General features: G+C 41.3%; 5 non-coding genes and 4 pseudogenes across 5 annotated transcripts; all 9 read right to left on the bottom strand.

Annotated features, from left to right (window-relative positions):
- Window positions 1-1062: 1062 nt before the first annotated feature.
- On the bottom strand, window positions 1063-1226 carry LOC149980616 (U1 spliceosomal RNA). Its single transcript, XR_016484149.1, has one exon. It is a non-coding gene; the product is annotated as a U1 spliceosomal RNA (small nuclear RNA).
- Window positions 1227-3094: 1868 nt separating this feature from the next.
- On the bottom strand, window positions 3095-3258 carry LOC149980615 (U1 spliceosomal RNA). Its single transcript, XR_016484148.1, has one exon. It is a non-coding gene; the product is annotated as a U1 spliceosomal RNA (small nuclear RNA).
- A 1868-nt stretch (window positions 3259-5126) lies between these two features.
- LOC149980614 (U1 spliceosomal RNA) lies at window positions 5127-5290 on the bottom strand. Its single transcript, XR_016484195.1, has one exon. It is a non-coding gene; the product is annotated as a U1 spliceosomal RNA (small nuclear RNA).
- A 1869-nt stretch (window positions 5291-7159) lies between these two features.
- Window positions 7160-7323, bottom strand: LOC149980613 (U1 spliceosomal RNA). The gene has a single exon (XR_016484194.1). It is a non-coding gene; the product is annotated as a U1 spliceosomal RNA (small nuclear RNA).
- Window positions 7324-9192: 1869 nt separating this feature from the next.
- Window positions 9193-9356, bottom strand: LOC149980612 (U1 spliceosomal RNA). The gene has a single exon (XR_016484183.1). It is a non-coding gene; the product is annotated as a U1 spliceosomal RNA (small nuclear RNA).
- Window positions 9357-11213: 1857 nt separating this feature from the next.
- On the bottom strand, window positions 11214-11358 carry LOC149980611 (U1 spliceosomal RNA; annotated as a pseudogene).
- A 2036-nt stretch (window positions 11359-13394) lies between these two features.
- LOC149980610 (U1 spliceosomal RNA) lies at window positions 13395-13546 on the bottom strand (annotated as a pseudogene).
- Window positions 13547-15516: 1970 nt separating this feature from the next.
- LOC149980609 (U1 spliceosomal RNA) lies at window positions 15517-15668 on the bottom strand (annotated as a pseudogene).
- Window positions 15669-17704: 2036 nt separating this feature from the next.
- On the bottom strand, window positions 17705-17856 carry LOC149980608 (U1 spliceosomal RNA; annotated as a pseudogene).
- Between the last annotated feature and the right edge of the window lie 1230 nt (window positions 17857-19086).

Raw genomic sequence — 19086 nt, 5'->3', positions numbered from 1 at the left:
CTCACTACACATTCTCACTGCAAAAAAAAAACCTGCAGAAATGTCTGTGGAATGGATCTGCATCTTAGAACAACAGAATCCATCTTATTGACTGATTTCATCAGGAAATAAGTGGACCAGGGACATGTCTGTGGCATGGTAATGGTTGACCAGGGAAATGTTTGTGGCATTGTAGACCAGGGACATGTCCGTGGAATGGTAATGGTTGACCAGGGAAATGTCTGTTGTCAAGGTAATGGTTGACCAGGGAAATGTCTGTGGAATGGTAATGTTTAACCAGGGAAATGTCTGTTGTCAAGGTAATGGTTGACCAGGGCAATGACTGTGGCATGGTAATGGTTGACCAGGGAAATGTCTGTTGTCATGGTAATGGTTGACCGTGAAATGACTGTGGAATGGTAATGGTTGACCAGGGAAATGTCTGTTGTCATGGTAATGGTTGACCAGGGAAATGTCTGTTTTCATGGTAATGGTTGACCAGGGAAATGTCTGTTGTCATGGTAATAGTTGACGAGGGAAATGTCTGTTGTCATGGTAATGTTTGACCAGGGACATGACTGTGGCATGGTAATGGTTGACCAGGGAAATGTCCGTTGTCATGGTAATGGTTGACCAGGGAAATGTCTGTTTTCATGGTAATAGTTGACCAGGGAAATTTCTGTGGCATTGTAATGGTTGACATGTACTGTGGTCTTAAATTACAAACTCTCCTATAAATTATTTAATATTCTAGCAAATGAAAGACCTCAATCCAGATTACATCATGAGGGCACAAAATGATCCATTCACAAGTAGGCCTTTGCCTTGACATTATCAGGACATGACAGGCATAATCACCAGTGCTACAATAACATATCACACACATCCGGGTTATCAGAAGACAAAATGTATCTCTGAGGCCTTAGTTGACTCATAAACAGACCCTACATTCTATAGCCATTCATCTGATAAGAACATGCAAATGTTGACAAATGTCCTTCTCAACACGAAACTCAATAGAAGAGCGAGTTAAAACACATCGAATTAATAAATATGTCCCTAAATTATTTTTAACATCAAGATCAGGGGAGAGCGCGAACGCAGTCCCCCACTACCAGAAATTATGCAATCGAGATTTCCACATTTGAGAAATTCGCAGGGGTCAGCACAGCCGGAGTGCAATGGCTGAGCCTCGCCCTGGGTGAACCGCCTTCGTGATCACGGTGTCTCCCTTGCCAGGTAAGTATGAGTTGTACACGTTGGTAGAGGAGTACTCCTTCCAGGACAAAGGTGTTTGACTCACGGTTACCACTTCTACTACTGATAATACCACATCATATTGAACAGGGTTTAATGACGTTTACGAATACAGTTGCGGACAAGGCGAAGAAAAAAGCAATACATTTTGTTTTACTATATTATATCACGGACCGACTATTTTCCCATCAAGCAACACGGTAGAAATTCTAAATACATTGCATTTTTGGTCTAAATGTTGGTCTGGTAACACACAAGTAGGCGATGTACCAAAATGCTGAAATCACATTCGTGCACACAGCCAACCGAAAGACACCATTTATTTCTGGTGTTTTGTAGCGTTCCAGACGTTGTAGGAATAGTTTCATCACGCTTGTTTTCTGCTCTCAGTAAAATATGATTCCACCATCGACCACAGGGTGGCATACGACCCACAGATATGGTGGAGAAACAGTAGCCTACTACTTCATCAACAAGACACGGTAGTAGCTACAATGGGTGGTTTTTAATTAATTGTTTTATTTCACCAGGTAGGCTAGTTAGGAACAAGTTCTCATTTACAAACTGCGACCTGGCCAAGATAAAGCACAGCAGTGCGACAAAAACAACAACACAGAGTTACACGTAAACAAACGTAGTCAATAACACAGTAGAACATGAAAATAGAAAGATCTATGTACAGTGACATGGCCATACTCGTATTTGTAATTGTATCTGTAAATTGACAGGATGATACTCGCGATCAGGGTTAAACTGAAGTGTTTTAATATGCCTAAATACATTTTTGGCAGAATACCTCACTACACATTCTCACTGCAAAAAAAAAACCTGCAGAAATGTCTGTGGAATGGATCTGCATCTTAGAACAACAGAATCCATCTTATTGACTGATTTCATCAGGAAATAAGTGGACCAGGGACATGTCTGTGGCATGGTAATGGTTGACCAGGGAAATGTTTGTGGCATTGTAGACCAGGGACATGTCCGTGGAATGGTAATGGTTGACCAGGGAAATGTCTGTTGTCAAGGTAATGGTTGACCAGGGAAATGTCTGTGGAATGGTAATGTTTAACCAGGGAAATGTCTGTTGTCAAGGTAATGGTTGACCAGGGCAATGACTGTGGCATGGTAATGGTTGACCAGGGAAATGTCTGTTGTCATGGTAATGGTTGACCGTGAAATGACTGTGGAATGGTAATGGTTGACCAGGGAAATGTCTGTTGTCATGGTAATGGTTGACCAGGGAAATGTCTGTTTTCATGGTAATGGTTGACCAGGGAAATGTCTGTTGTCATGGTAATAGTTGACGAGGGAAATGTCTGTTGTCATGGTAATGTTTGACCAGGGACATGACTGTGGCATGGTAATGGTTGACCAGGGAAATGTCCGTTGTCATGGTAATGGTTGACCAGGGAAATGTCTGTTTTCATGGTAATAGTTGACCAGGGAAATTTCTGTGGCATTGTAATGGTTGACATGTACTGTGGTCTTAAATTACAAACTCTCCTATAAATTATTTAATATTCTAGCAAATGAAAGACCTCAATCCAGATTACATCATGAGGGCACAAAATGATCCATTCACAAGTAGGCCTTTGCCTTGACATTATCAGGACATGACAGGCATAATCACCAGTGCTACAATAACATATCACACACATCCGGGTTATCAGAAGACAAAATGTATCTCTGAGGCCTTAGTTGACTCATAAACAGACCCTACATTCTATAGCCATTCATCTGATAAGAACATGCAAATGTTGACAAATGTCCTTCTCAACACGAAACTCAATAGAAGAGCGAGTTAAAACACATCGAATTAATAAATATGTCCCTAAATTATTTTTAACATCAAGATCAGGGGAGAGCGCGAACGCAGTCCCCCACTACCAGAAATTATGCAATCGAGATTTCCACATTTGAGAAATTCGCAGGGGTCAGCACAGCCGGAGTGCAATGGCTGAGCCTCGCCCTGGGTGAACCGCCTTCGTGATCACGGTGTCTCCCTTGCCAGGTAAGTATGAGTTGTACACGTTGGTAGAGGAGTACTCCTTCCAGGACAAAGGTGTTTGACTCACGGTTACCACTTCTACTACTGATAATACCACATCATATTGAACAGGGTTTAATGACGTTTACGAATACAGTTGCGGACAAGGCGAAGAAAAAAGCAATACATTTTGTTTTACTATATTATATCACGGACCGACTATTTTCCCATCAAGCAACACGGTAGAAATTCTAAATACATTGCATTTTTGGTCTAAATGTTGGTCTGGTAACACACAAGTAGGCGATGTACCAAAATGCTGAAATCACATTCGTGCACACAGCCAACCGAAAGACACCATTTATTTCTGGTGTTTTGTAGCGTTCCAGACGTTGTAGGAATAGTTTCATCACGCTTGTTTTCTGCTCTCAGTAAAATATGATTCCACCATCGACCACAGGGTGGCATACGACCCACAGATATGGTGGAGAAACAGTAGCCTACTACTTCATCAACAAGACACGGTAGTAGCTACAATGGGTGGTTTTTAATTAATTGTTTTATTTCACCAGGTAGGCTAGTTAGGAACAAGTTCTCATTTACAAACTGCGACCTGGCCAAGATAAAGCACAGCAGTGCGACAAAAACAACAACACAGAGTTACACGTAAACAAACGTAGTCAATAACACAGTAGAACATGAAAATAGAAAGATCTATGTACAGTGACATGGCCATACTCGTATTTGTAATTGTATCTGTAAATTGACAGGATGATACTCGCGATCAGGGTTAAACTGAAGTGTTTTAATATGCCTAAATACATTTTTGGCAGAATACCTCACTACACATTCTCACTGCAAAAAAAAAACCTGCAGAAATGTCTGTGGAATGGATCTGCATCTTAGAACAACAGAATCCATCTTATTGACTGATTTCATCAGGAAATAAGTGGACCAGGGACATGTCTGTGGCATGGTAATGGTTGACCAGGGAAATGTTTGTGGCATTGTAGACCAGGGACATGTCCGTGGAATGGTAATGGTTGACCAGGGAAATGTCTGTTGTCAAGGTAATGGTTGACCAGGGAAATGTCTGTGGAATGGTAATGTTTAACCAGGGAAATGTCTGTTGTCAAGGTAATGGTTGACCAGGGCAATGACTGTGGCATGGTAATGGTTGACCAGGGAAATGTCTGTTGTCATGGTAATGGTTGACCGTGAAATGACTGTGGAATGGTAATGGTTGACCAGGGAAATGTCTGTTGTCATGGTAATGGTTGACCAGGGAAATGTCTGTTTTCATGGTAATGGTTGACCAGGGAAATGTCTGTTGTCATGGTAATAGTTGACGAGGGAAATGTCTGTTGTCATGGTAATGTTTGACCAGGGACATGACTGTGGCATGGTAATGGTTGACCAGGGAAATGTCTGTTGTCATGGTAATGGTTGACCAGGGAAATGTCTGTTTTCATGGTAATAGTTGACCAGGGAAATTTCTGTGGCATTGTAATGGTTGACATGTACTGTGGTCTTAAATTACAAACTCTCCTATAAATTATTTAATATTCTAGCAAATGAAAGACCTCAATCCAGATTACATCATGAGGGCACAAAATGATCCATTCACAAGTAGGCCTTTGCCTTGACATTATCAGGACATGACAGGCATAATCACCAGTGCTACAATAACATATCACACACATCCGGGTTATCAGAAGACAAAATGTATCTCTGAGGCCTTAGTTGACTCATAAACAGACCCTACATTCTATAGCCATTCATCTGATAAGAACATGCAAATGTTGACAAATGTCCTTCTCAACACGAAACTCAATAGAAGAGCGAGTTAAAACACATTGAATTAATAAATATGTCCCTAAATTATTTTTAACATCAAGATCAGGGGAGAGCGCGAACGCAGTCCCCCACTACCAGAAATTATGCAATCGAGATTTCCACATTTGAGAAATTCGCAGGGGTCAGCACAGCCAGAGTGCAATGGCTGAGCCTCGCCCTGGGTGAACCGCCTTCGTGATCACGGTGTCTCCCTTACCAGGTAAGTATGAGTTGTACACGTTGGTAGAGGAGTACTCCTTCCAGGACAAAGGTGTTTGACTCACGGTTACCACTTCTACTACTGACAATACCACATCATATTGAACAGGGTTTAATGACGTTTACGAATACAGTTGCGGACAAGGCGAAGAAAAAAGCAATACATTTTGTTTTACTATATTATATCACGGACCGACTATTTTCCCATCAAGCAACACGGTAGAAATTCTAAATACATTGCATTTTTGGTCTAAATGTTGGTCTGGTAACACACAAGTAGGCGATGTACCAAAATGCTGAAATCACATTCGTGCACACAGCCAACCGAAAGACACCATTTATTTCTGGTGTTTTGTAGCGGTCCAGACGTTGTAGGAATAGTTTCATCACGCTTGTTTTCTGCTCTCAGTAAAATATGATTCCACCATCGACCACAGGGTGGCATACGACCCACAGATATGGAGGAGAAACAGTAGCCTACTACTTCATCAACAAGACACGGTAGTAGCTACAATGGGTGGTTTTTAATTAATTGTTTTATTTCACCAGGTAGGCTAGTTAGGAACAAGTTCTCATTTACAAACTGCGACCTGGCCAAGATAAAGCACAGCAGTGCGACAAAAACAACAACACAGAGTTACACGTAAACAAACGTAGTCAATAACACAGTAGAACATGAAAATAGAAAGATCTATGTACAGTGACATGGCCATACTCGTATTTGTAATTGTATCTGTAAATTGACAGGATGATACTCGCGATCAGGGTTAAACTGAAGTGTTTTAATATGCCTAAATACATTTTTAGCAGAGTACCTCACTACACATTCTCACTGCAAAAAAAAAAACCTGCAGAAATGTCTGTGGAATGGATCTGCATCTTGGAACAACAGAATCCATCTTATTGACTGATTTCATCAGGAAATAAGTGGACCAGGGACATGTCTGTGGCATGGTAATGGTTGACCAGGGAAATGTTTGTGGCATTGTAGACCAGGGACATGTCCGTGGAATGGTAATGGTTGACCAGGGAAATGTCTGTTGTCAAGGTAATGGTTGACCAGGGAAATGTCTGTGGAATGGTAATGTTTAACCAGGGAAATGTCTGTTGTCAAGGTAATGGTTGACCAGGGCAATGACTGTGGCATGGTAATGGTTGACCAGGGAAATGTCTGTTGTCATGGTAATGGTTGACCGTGAAATGACTGTGGAATGGTAATGGTTGACCAGGGAAATGTCTGTTGTCATGGTAATGGTTGACCAGGGAAATGTCTGTTTTCATGGTAATGGTTGACCAGGGAAATGTCTGTTGTCATGGTAATAGTTGACGAGGGAAATGTCTGTTGTCATGGTAATGTTTGACCAGGGACATGACTGTGGCATGGTAATGGTTGACCAGGGAAATGTCTGTTGTCATGGTAATGGTTGACCAGGGAAATGTCTGTTTTCATGGTAATAGTTGACCAGGGAAATTTCTGTGGCATTGTAATGGTTGACATGTACTGTGGTCTTAAATTACAAACTCTCCTATAAATTATTTAATATTCTAGCAAATGAAAGACCTCAATCCAGATTACATCATGAGGGCACAAAATGATCCATTCACAAGTAGGCCTTTGCCTTGACATTATCAGGACATGACAGGCATAATCACCAGTGCTACAATAACATATCACACACATCCGGGTTATCAGAAGACAAAATGTATCTCTGAGGCCTTAGTTGACTCATAAACAGACCCTACATTCTATAGCCATTCATCTGATAAGAACATGCAAATGTTGACAAATGTCCTTCTCAACACGAAACTCAATAGAAGAGCGAGTTAAAACACATTGAATTAATAAATATGTCCCTAAATTATTTTTAACATCAAGATCAGGGGAGAGCGCGAACGCAGTCCCCCACTACCAGAAATTATGCAATCGAGATTTCCACATTTGAGAAATTCGCAGGGGTCAGCACAGCCAGAGTGCAATGGCTGAGCCTCGCCCTGGGTGAACCGCCTTCGTGATCACGGTGTCTCCCTTACCAGGTAAGTATGAGTTGTACACGTTGGTAGAGGAGTACTCCTTCCAGGACAAAGGTGTTTGACTCACGGTTACCACTTCTACTACTGACAATACCACATCATATTGAACAGGGTTTAATGACGTTTACGAATACAGTTGCGGACAAGGCGAAGAAAAAAGCAATACATTTTGTTTTACTATATTATATCACGGACCGACTATTTTCCCATCAAGCAACACGGTAGAAATTCTAAATACATTGCATTTTTGGTCTAAATGTTGGTCTGGTAACACACAAGTAGGCGATGTACCAAAATGCTGAAATCACATTCGTGCACACAGCCAACCGAAAGACACCATTTATTTCTGGTGTTTTGTAGCGGTCCAGACGTTGTAGGAATAGTTTCATCACGCTTGTTTTCTGCTCTCAGTAAAATATGATTCCACCATCGACCACAGGGTGGCATACGACCCACAGATATGGAGGAGAAACAGTAGCCTACTACTTCATCAACAAGACACGGTAGTAGCTACAATGGGTGGTTTTTAATTAATTGTTTTATTTCACCAGGTAGGCTAGTTAGGAACAAGTTCTCATTTACAAACTGCGACCTGGCCAAGATAAAGCACAGCAGTGCGACAAAAACAACAACACAGAGTTACACGTAAACAAACGTAGTCAATAACACAGTAGAACATGAAAATAGAAAGATCTATGTACAGTGACATGGCCATACTCGTATTTGTAATTGTATCTGTAAATTGACAGGATGATACTCGCGATCAGGGTTAAACTGAAGTGTTTTAATATGCCTAAATACATTTTTAGCAGAGTACCTCACTACACATTCTCACTGCAAAAAAAAAAACCTGCAGAAATGTCTGTGGAATGGATCTGCATCTTGGAACAACAGAATCCATCTTATTGACTGATTTCATCAGGAAATAAGTGGACCAGGGACATGTCTGTGGCATGGTAATGGTTGACCAGGGAAATGTTTGTGGCATTGTAGACCAGGGACATGTCCGTGGAATGGTAATGGTTGACCAGGGAAATGTCTGTTGTCAAGGTAATGGTTGACCAGGGAAATGTCTGTGGAATGGTAATGTTTAACCAGGGAAATGTCTGTTGTCAAGGTAATGGTTGACCAGGGCAATGACTGTGGCATGGTAATGGTTGACCAGGGAAATGTCTGTTGTCATGGTAATGGTTGACCGTGAAATGACTGTGGAATGGTAATGGTTGACCAGGGAAATGTCTGTTGTCATGGTAATGGTTGACCAGGGAAATGTCTGTTTTCATGGTAATGGTTGACCAGGGAAATGTCTGTTGTCATGGTAATAGTTGACGAGGGAAATGTCTGTTGTCATGGTAATGTTTGACCAGGGACATGACTGTGGCATGGTAATGGTTGACCAGGGAAATGTCTGTTGTCATGGTAATGGATGACCAGGGAAATGTCTTTTTTCACGGTAATAGTTGACCAGGGAAATTTCTGTGGCATTGTAATGGTTGACATGTACTGTGGTCTTAAATTACAAACTCTCCTATAAATTATTTAATATTCTAGCAAATGAAAGACCTCAATCCAGATTACATCATGAGGGCACAAAATGATCCATTCACAAGTAGGCCTTTGCCTTGACATTATCAGGACATGACAGGCATAATCACCAGTGCTACAATAACATATCACACACATCCGGGTTATCAGAAGACAAAATGTATCTCTGAGGCCTTAGTTGACTCATAAACAGACCCTACATTCTATAGCCATTCATCTGATAAGAACATGCAAATGTTGACAAATGTCCTTCTCAACACGAAACTCAATAGAAGAGCGAGTTAAAACACATTGAATTAATAAATATGTCCCTAAATTATTTTTAACATCAAGATCAGGGGAGAGCGCGAACGCAGTCCCCCACTACCAGAAATTATGCAATCGAGATTTCCACATTTGAGAAATTCGCAGGGGTCAGCACAGCCGGAGTGCAATGGCTGAGCCTCGCCCTGGGTGAACCGCCTTCGTGATCACGGTGTCTCCCTTACCAGGTAAGTATGAGTTGTACACGTTGGTAGAGGAGTACTCCTTCCAGGACAAAGGTGTTTGACTCACGGTTACCACTTCTACTACTGATAATACCACATCATATTGAAAAGGGTTTAATGACGTTTACGAATACAGTTGCGGACAAGGCGAAGAAAAAAGCAATACATTTTGTTTTACTATATTATATCACGGACCGACTATTTTCCCATCAAGCAACACGGTAGAAATTCTAAATACATTGCATTTTTGGTCTAAATGTTGGTCTGGTAACACACAAGTAGGCGATGTACCAAAATGCTGAAATCACATTCGTGCACACAGCCAACCGAAAGACACCATTTATTTCTGGTGTTTTGTAGCGTTCCAGACGTTGTAGGAATAGTTTCATTACGCTTGTTTTCTGCTCTCAGTAAAATATGATTCCACCATCGACCACAGGGTGGCATACGACCCACAGATATGGAGGAGAAACAGTAGCCTACTACTTCATCAACAAGACACGGTAGTAGCTACAATGGGTGGTTTTTAATTAATTGTTTTATTTCACCAGGTAGGCTAGTTAGGAACAAGTTCTCATTTACAAACTGCGACCTGGCCAAGATAAAGCACAGCAGTGCGACAAAAACAACAACACAGAGTTACACGTAAACAAACGTAGTCAATAACACAGTAGAACATGAAAATAGAAAGATCTATGTACAGTGACATGGCCATACTCGTATTTGTAATTGTATCTGTAAATTGACAGGATGATACTCGCGATCAGGGTTAAACTGAAGTGTTTTAATATGCCTAAATACATTTTTGGCAGAATACCTCACTACACATTCTCACTGCAAAAAAAAAACCTGCAGAAATGTCTGTGGAATGGATCTGCATCTTGGAACAACAGAATCCATCTTATTGACTGATTTCATCAGGAAATAAGTGGACCAGGGACATGTCTGTGGCATGGTAATGGTTGACCAGGGAAATGTTTGTGGCATTGTAGACCAGGGACATGTCCGTGGAATGGTAATGGTTGACCAGGGAAATGTCTGTTGTCAAGGTAATGGTTGACCAGGGAAATGTCTGTGGAATGGTAATGTTTAACCAGGGAAATGTCTGTTGTCAAGGTAATGGTTGACCAGGGCAATGACTGTGGCATGGTAATGGTTGACCAGGGAAATGTCTGTTGTCATGGTAATGGTTGACCGTGAAATGACTGTGGAATGGTAATGGTTGACCAGGGAAATGTCTGTTGTCATGGTAATGGTTGACCAGGGAAATGTCTGTTTTCATGGTAATGGTTGACCAGGGAAATGTCTGTTGTCATGGTAATAGTTGACGAGGGAAATGTCTGTTGTCATGGTAATGTTTGACCAGGGACATGACTGTGGCATGGTAATGGTTGACCAGGGAAATGTCTGTTGTCATGGTAATGGTTGACCAGGGAAATGTCTGTTTTCACGGTAATAGTTGACCAGGGAAATTTCTGTGGCATTGTAATGGTTGACATGTACTGTGGTCTTAAATTACAAACTCTCCTATAAATTATTTAATATTCTAGCAAATGAAAGACCTCAATCCAGATTACATCATGAGGGCACAAAATAATCCATTCACAAGTAGGCCTTTGCCTTGACATTATCAGGACATGACAGGCATAATCACCAGTGCTACAATAACATATCACACACATCCGGGTTATCAGAAGACAAAATGTATCTCTGAGGCCTTAGTTGACTCATAAACAGACCCTACATTCTATAGCCATTCATCTGATAAGAACATGCAAATGTTGACAAATGTCCTTCTCAACACGAAGAGCGAGTTAAAACACATTGAATTAATAAATATGTCCCTAAATTATTTTTAACATCAAGATCAGGGGAGAGCGCGAACGCAGTCCCCCACTACCAGAAATTATGCAATCAATTCGCAGGGGTCAGCACAGCCGGAGTGCAATGGCTGAGCCTCGCCCTGGGTGAACCGCCTTCGTGATCACGGTGTCTCCCTTGCCAGGTAAGTATGAGTTGTACACGTTGGTAGAGGAGTACTCCTTCCAGGACAAAGGTGTTTGACTCACGGTTACCACTTCTACTACTGATAATACCACATCATATTGAAAAGGGTTTAATGACGTTTACGAATACAGTTGCGGACAAGGCGAAGAAAAAAGCAATACATTTTGTTTTACTATATTATATCACGGACCGACTATTTTCCCATCAAGCAACACGGTAGAAATTCTAAATACATTGCATTTTTGGTCTAAATGTTGGTCTGGTAACACACAAGTAGGCGATGTACCAAAATGCTGAAATCACATTCGTGCACACAGCCAACCGAAAGACACCATTTATTTCTGGTGTTTTGTAGCGTTCCAGACGTTGTAGGAATAGTTTCATTACGCTTGTTTTCTGCTCTCAGTAAAATATGATTCCACCATCGACCACAGGGTGGCATACGACCCACAGATATGGAGGAGAAACAGTAGCCTACTACTTCATCAACAAGACACGGTAGTAGCTACAATGGGTGGTTTTTAATTAATTGTTTTATTTCACCAGGTAGGCTAGTTAGGAACAAGTTCTCATTTACAAACTGCGACCTGGCCAAGATAAAGCACAGCAGTGCGACAAAAACAACAACACAGAGTTACACGTAAACAAACGTAGTCAATAACACAGTAGAACATGAAAATAGAAAGATCTATGTACAGTGACATGGCCATACTCGTATTTGTAATTGTATCTGTAAATTGACAGGATGATACTCGCGATCAGGGTTAAACTGAAGTGTTTTAATATGCCTAAATACATTTTTGGCAGAATACCTCACTACACATTCTCACTGCAAAAAAAAAACCTGCAGAAATGTCTGTGGAATGGATCTGCATCTTGGAACAACAGAATCCATCTTATTGACTGATTTCATCAGGAAATAAGTGGACCAGGGACATGTCTGTGGCATGGTAATGGTTGACCAGGGAAATGTTTGTGGCATTGTAGACCAGGGACATGTCCGTGGAATGGTAATGGTTGACCAGGGAAATGTCTGTTGTCAAGGTAATGGTTGACCAGGGAAATGTCTGTGGAATGGTAATGTTTAACCAGGGAAATGTCTGTTGTCAAGGTAATGGTTGACCAGGGCAATGACTGTGGCATGGTAATGGTTGACCAGGGAAATGTCTGTTGTCATGGTAATGGTTGACCGTGAAATGACTGTGGAATGGTAATGGTTGACCAGGGAAATGTCTGTTGTCATGGTAATGGTTGACCAGGGAAATGTCTGTTTTCATGGTAATGGTTGACCAGGGAAATGTCTGTTGTCAAGGTAATGGTTGACCAGGGAAATGTCTGTGGAATGGTAATGTTTAACCAGGGAAATGTCTGTTGTCAAGGTAATGGTTGACCAGGGCAATGACTGTGGCATGGTAATGGTTGACCAGGGAAATGTCTGTTGTCATGGTAATGGTTGACCAGGGAAATGTCTGTTGTCATGGTAATAGTTGACGAGGGAAATGTCTGTTGTCATGGTAATGTTTGACCAGGGACATGACTGTGGCATGGTAATGGTTGACCAGGGAAATGTCTGTTGTCATGGTAATGGTTGACCAGGGAAATGTCTGTTTTCATGGTAATAGTTGACCAGGGAAATTTCTGTGGCATTGTAATGGTTGACATGTACTGTGGTCTTAAATTACAAACTCTCCTATAAATTATTTAATATTCTAGCAAATGAAAGACCTCAATCCAGATTACATCATGAGGGCACAAAATGATCCATTCACAAGTAGGCCTTTGCCTTGACATTATCAGGACATGACAGGCATAATCACCAGTGCTACAATAACATATCACACACATCCGGGTTATCAGAAGACAAAATGTATCTCTGAGGCCTTAGTTGACTCATAAACAGACCCTACATTCTATAGCCATTCATCTGATAAGAACATGCAAATGTTGACAAATGTCCTTCTCAACACGAAACTCAATAGAAGAGCGAGTTAAAACACATTGAATTAATAAATATGTCCCTAAATTATTTTTAACATCAAGATCAGGGGAGAGCGCGAACGCAGTCCCCCACTACCAGAAATTATGCAATCTTTGAGAAATTCGCAGGTGTCAGCACAGCCGGAGTGCAATGGCTGAGCCTCGCCCTGGGTGAACCGCCTTCGTGATCAAGGTGTCTCCCTTGCCAGGTAAGTATGAGTTGTACACGTTGGTAGAGGAGTACTCCTTCCAGGACAAAGGTGTTTGACTCACGGTTACCACTTCTACTACTGATAATACCACATCATATTGAAAAGGGTTTAATGACGTTTACGAATACAGTTGCGGACAAGGCGAAGAAAAAAGCAATACATTTTGTTTTACTATATTATATCACGGACCGACTATTTTCCCATCAAGCAACACGGTAGAAATTCTAAATACATTGCATTTTTGGTCTAAATGTTGGTCTGGTAACACACAAGTAGGCGATGTACCAAAATGCTGAAATCACATTCGTGCACACAGCCAACCGAAAGACACCATTTATTTCTGGTGTTTTGTAGCGTTCCAGACGTTGTAGGAATAGTTTCATTACGCTTGTTTTCTGCTCTCAGTAAAATATGATTCCACCATCGACCACAGGGTGGCATACGACCCACAGATATGGAGGAGAAACAGTAGCCTACTACTTCATCAACAAGACACGGTAGTAGCTACAATGGGTGGTTTTTAATTAATTGTTTTATTTCACCAGGTAGGCTAGTTAGGAACAAGTTCTCATTTACAAACTGCGACCTGGCCAAGATAAAGCACAGCAGTGCGACAAAAACAACAACACAGAGTTACACGTAAACAAACGTAGTCAATAACACAGTAGAACATGAAAATAGAAAGATCTATGTACAGTGACATGGCCATACTCGTATTTGTAATTGTATCTGTAAATTGACAGGATGATACTCGCGATCAGGGTTAAACTGAAGTGTTTTAATATGCCTAAATACATTTTTGGCAGAATACCTCACTACACATTCTCACTGCAAAAAAAAAACCTGCAGAAATGTCTGTGGAATGGATCTGCATCTTGGAACAACAGAATCCATCTTATTGACTGATTTCATCAGGAAATAAGTGGACCAGGGACATGTCTGTGGCATGGTAATGGTTGACCAGGGAAATGTTTGTGGCATTGTAGACCAGGGACATGTCCGTGGAATGGTAATGGTTGACCAGGGAAATGTCTGTTGTCAAGGTAATGGTTGACCAGGGAAATGTCTGTGGAATGGTAATGTTTAACCAGGGAAATGTCTGTTGTCAAGGTAATGGTTGACCAGGGCAATGACTGTGGCATGGTAATGGTTGACCAGGGAAATGTCTGTTGTCATGGTAATGGTTGACCAGGGAAATGTCTGTTTTCATGGTAATGGTTGACCAGGGAAATGTCTGTTGTCAAGGTAATGGTTGACCAGGGAAATGTCTGTGGAATGGTAATGTTTAACCAGGGAAATGTCTGTTGTCAAGGTAATGGTTGACCAGGGCAATGACTGTGGCATGGTAATGGTTGACCAGGGAAATGTCTGTTGTCATGGTAATGGTTGACCAGGGAAATGTCTGTTGTCATGGTAATAGTTGACGAGGGAAATGTCTGTTGTCATGGTAATGTTTGACCAGGGACATGACTGTGGCATGGTAATGGTTGACCAGGGAAATGTCTGTTGTCATGGTAATGGTTGACCAGGGAAATGTCTGTTTTCATGGTAATAGTTGACCAGGGAAATTTCTGTGGCATTGTAATGGTTGACATGTACTGTGGTCTTAAATTACAAACTCTCCTATAAATTATTTAATATTCTAGCAAATGAAAGACCTCAATCCAGATTACATCATGAGGGCACAAAATGATCCATTCACAAGTAGGCCTTTGCCTTGACATTATCAGGACATGACAGGCATAATCACCAGTGCTACAATAACATATCACACACATCCGGGTTATCAGAAGACAAAATGTATCTCTGAGGCCTTAGTTGACTCATAAACAGACCCTACATTCTATAGCCATTCATCTGATAAGAACATGCAAATGTTGACAAATGTCCTTCTCAACACGAAACTCAATAGAAGAGCGAGTTAAAACACATTGAATTAATAAATATGTCCCTAAATTATTTTTAACATCAAGATCAGGGGAGAGCGCGAACGCAGTCCCCCACTACCAGAAATTATGCAATCTTTGAGAAATTCGCAGGTGTCAGCACAGCCGGAGTGCAATGGCTGAGCCTCGCCCTGGGTGAACCGCCTTCGTGATCACGGTGTCTCCCTTGCCAGGTAAGTATGAGTTGTACACGTTGGTAGAGGAGTACTCCTTCCAGGACAAAGGTGTTTGACTCACGGTTACCACTTCTACTACTGATAATACCACATCATATTGAAAAGGGTTTAATGACGTTTACGAATACAGTTGCGGACAAGGCGAAGAAAAAAGCAATACATTTTGTTTTACTATATTATATCACGGACCGACTATTTTCCCATCAAGCAACACGGTAGAAATTCTAAATACATTGCATTTTTGGTCTAAATGTTGGTCTGGTAACACACAAGTAGGCGATGTACCAAAATGCTGAAATCACATTCGTGCACACAGCCAACCGAAAGACACCATTTATTTCTGGTGTTTTGTAGCGTTCCAGACGTTGTAGGAATAGTTTCATTACGCTTGTTTTCTGCTCTCAGTAAAATATGATTCCACCATCGACCACAGGGTGGCATACGACCCACAGATATGGAGGAGAAACAGTAGCCTACTACTTCATCAACAAGACACGGTAGTAGCTACAATGGGTGGTTTTTAATTAATTGTTTTATTTCACCAGGTAGGCTAGTTAGGAACAAGTTCTCATTTACAAACTGCGACCTGGCCAAGATAAAGCACAGCAGTGCGACAAAAACAACAACACAGAGTTACACGTAAACAAACGTAGTCAATAACACAGTAGAACATGAAAATAGAAAGATCTATGTACAGTGACATGGCCATACTCGTATTTGTAATTGTATCTGTAAATTGACAGGATGATACTCGCGATCAGGGTTAAACTGAAGTGTTTTAATATGCCTAAATACATTTTTGGCAGAATACCTCACTACACATTCTCACTGCAAAAAAAAAACCTGCAGAAATGTCTGTGGAATGGATCTGCATCTTGGAACAACAGAATCCATCTTATTGACTGATTTCATCAGGAAATAAGTGGACCAGGGACATGTCTGTGGCATGGTAATGGTTGACCAGGGAAATGTTTGTGGCATTGTAGACCAGGGACATGTCCGTGGAATGGTAATGGTTGACCAGGGAAATGTCTGTTGTCAAGGTAATGGTTGACCAGGGAAATGTCTGTGGAATGGTAATGTTTAACCAGGGAAATGTCTGTTGTCAAGGTAATAGTTGACCAGGGCAATGACTGTGGCATGGTAATGGTTGACCAGGGAAATGTCTGTTGTCATGGTAATGGTTGACCGTGAAATGACTGTGGAATGGTAATGGTTGACCAGGGAAATGTCTGTTGTCATGGTAATGGTTGACCAGGGAAATGTCTGTTTTCATGGTAATGGTTGACCAGGGAAATGTCTGTTGTCAAGGTAATGGTTGACCAGGGAAATGTCTGTGGAATGGTAATGTTTAACCAGGGAAATGTCTGTTGTCAAGGTAATGGTTGACCAGGGCAATGACTGTGGCATGGTAATGGTTGACCAGGGAAATGTCTGTTGTCATGGTAATGGTTGACCAGGGAAATGTCTGTTGTCATGGTAATAGTTGACGAGGGAAATGTCTGTTGTCATGGTAATGTTTGACCAGGGACATGACTGTGGCATGGTAATGGTTGACCAGGGAAATGTCTGTTGTCATGGTAATGGTTGACCAGGGAAATGTCTGTTTTCATGGTAATAGTTGACCAGGGAAATTTCTGTGGCATTGTAATGGTTGACATGTACTGTGGTCTTAAATTACAAACTCTCCTATAAATTATTTAATATTCTAGCAAATGAAAGACCTCAATCCAGATTACATCATGAGGGCACAAAATGATCCATTCACAAGTAGGCCTTTGCCTTGACATTATCAGGACATGACAGGCATAATCACCAGTGCTACAATAACATATCACACACATCCGGGTTATCAGAAGACAAAATGTATCTCTGAGGCCTTAGTTGACTCATAAACAGACCCTACATTCTATAGCCATTCATCTGATAAGAACATGCAAATGTTGACAAATGTCCTTCTCAACACGAAACTCAATAGAAGAGCGAGTTAAAACACATTGAATTAATAAATATGTCCCTAAATTATTTTTAACATCAAGATCAGGGGAGAGCGCGAACGCAGTCCCCCACTACCAGAAATTATGCAATCTTTGAGAAATTCGCAGGGGTCAGCACAGCCGGAGTGCAATGGCTGAGCCTCGCCCTGGGTGAACCGCCTTCGTGATCACGGTGTCTCCCTTGCCAGGTAAGTATGAGTTGTACACGTTGGTAGAGGAGTACTCCTTCCAGGACAAAGGTGTTTGACTCACGGTTACCACTTCTACTACTGATAATACCACATCATATTGAAAAGGGTTTAATGACGTTTACGAATACAGTTGCGGACAAGGCGAAGAAAAAAGCAATACATTTTGTTTTACTATATTATATCACGGACCGACTATTTTCCCATCAAGCAACACGGTAGAAATTCTAAATACATTGCATTTTTGGTCTAAATGTTGGTCTGGTAACACACAAGTAGGCGATGTACCAAAATGCTGAAATCACATTCGTGCACACAGCCAACCGAAAGACACCATTTATTTCTGGTGTTTTGTAGCGTTCCAGACGTTGTAGGAATAGTTTCATTACGCTTGTTTTCTGCTCTCAGTAAAATATGATTCCACCATCGACCACAGGGTGGCATACGACCCACAGATATGGAGGAGAAACAGTAGCCTACTACTTCATCAACAAGACACGGTAGTAGCTACAATGGGTGGTTTTTAATTAATTGTTTTATTTCACCAGGTAGGCTAGTTAGGAACAAGTTCTCATTTACAAACTGCGACCTGGCCAAGATAAAGCACAGCAGTGCGACAAAAACAACAACACAGAGTTACACGTAAACAAACGTAGTCAATAACACAGTAGAACATGAAAATAGAAAGATCTATGTACAGTGACATGGCCATACTCGTATTTGTAATTGTATCTGTAAATTGACAGGATGATACTCGCGATCAGGGTTAAACTGAAGTGTTTTAATATGCCTAAATACATTTTTGGCAGAATACCTCACTACACATTCTCACTGCAAAAAAAAAACCTGCAGAAATGTCTGTGGAATGGATCTGCATCTTGGAACAACAGAATCCATCTTATTGACTGATTTCATCAGGAAATAAGTGGACCAGGGACATGTCTGTGGCATGGTAATGGTTGACCAGGGAAATGTTTGTGGCATTGTAGACCAGGGACATGTCCGTGGAATGGTAATGGTTGACCAGGGAAATGTCTGTTGTCAAGGTAATGGTTGACCAGGGAAATGTCTGTGGAATGGTAATGTTTAACCAGGGAAATGTCTGTTGTCAAGGTAATGGTTGACCAGGGCAATGACTGTGGCATGGTAATGGTTGACCAGGGAAATGTCTGTTGTCATGGTAATGGTTGACCGTGAAATGACTGTGGAATGGTAATGGTTGACCAGGGAAATGTCTG

The sequence above is a fragment of the Oncorhynchus mykiss genome, chromosome 10, assembly GCF_057628025.1.
Source record: "Oncorhynchus mykiss isolate SJ-2025 chromosome 10, ASM5762802v1, whole genome shotgun sequence".
Taxonomy (NCBI): domain Eukaryota; kingdom Metazoa; phylum Chordata; class Actinopteri; order Salmoniformes; family Salmonidae; genus Oncorhynchus; species Oncorhynchus mykiss.
Note: the sequence above shows the minus strand (reverse complement) of the source record. Positions and strands in the feature narration are given on the sequence as shown.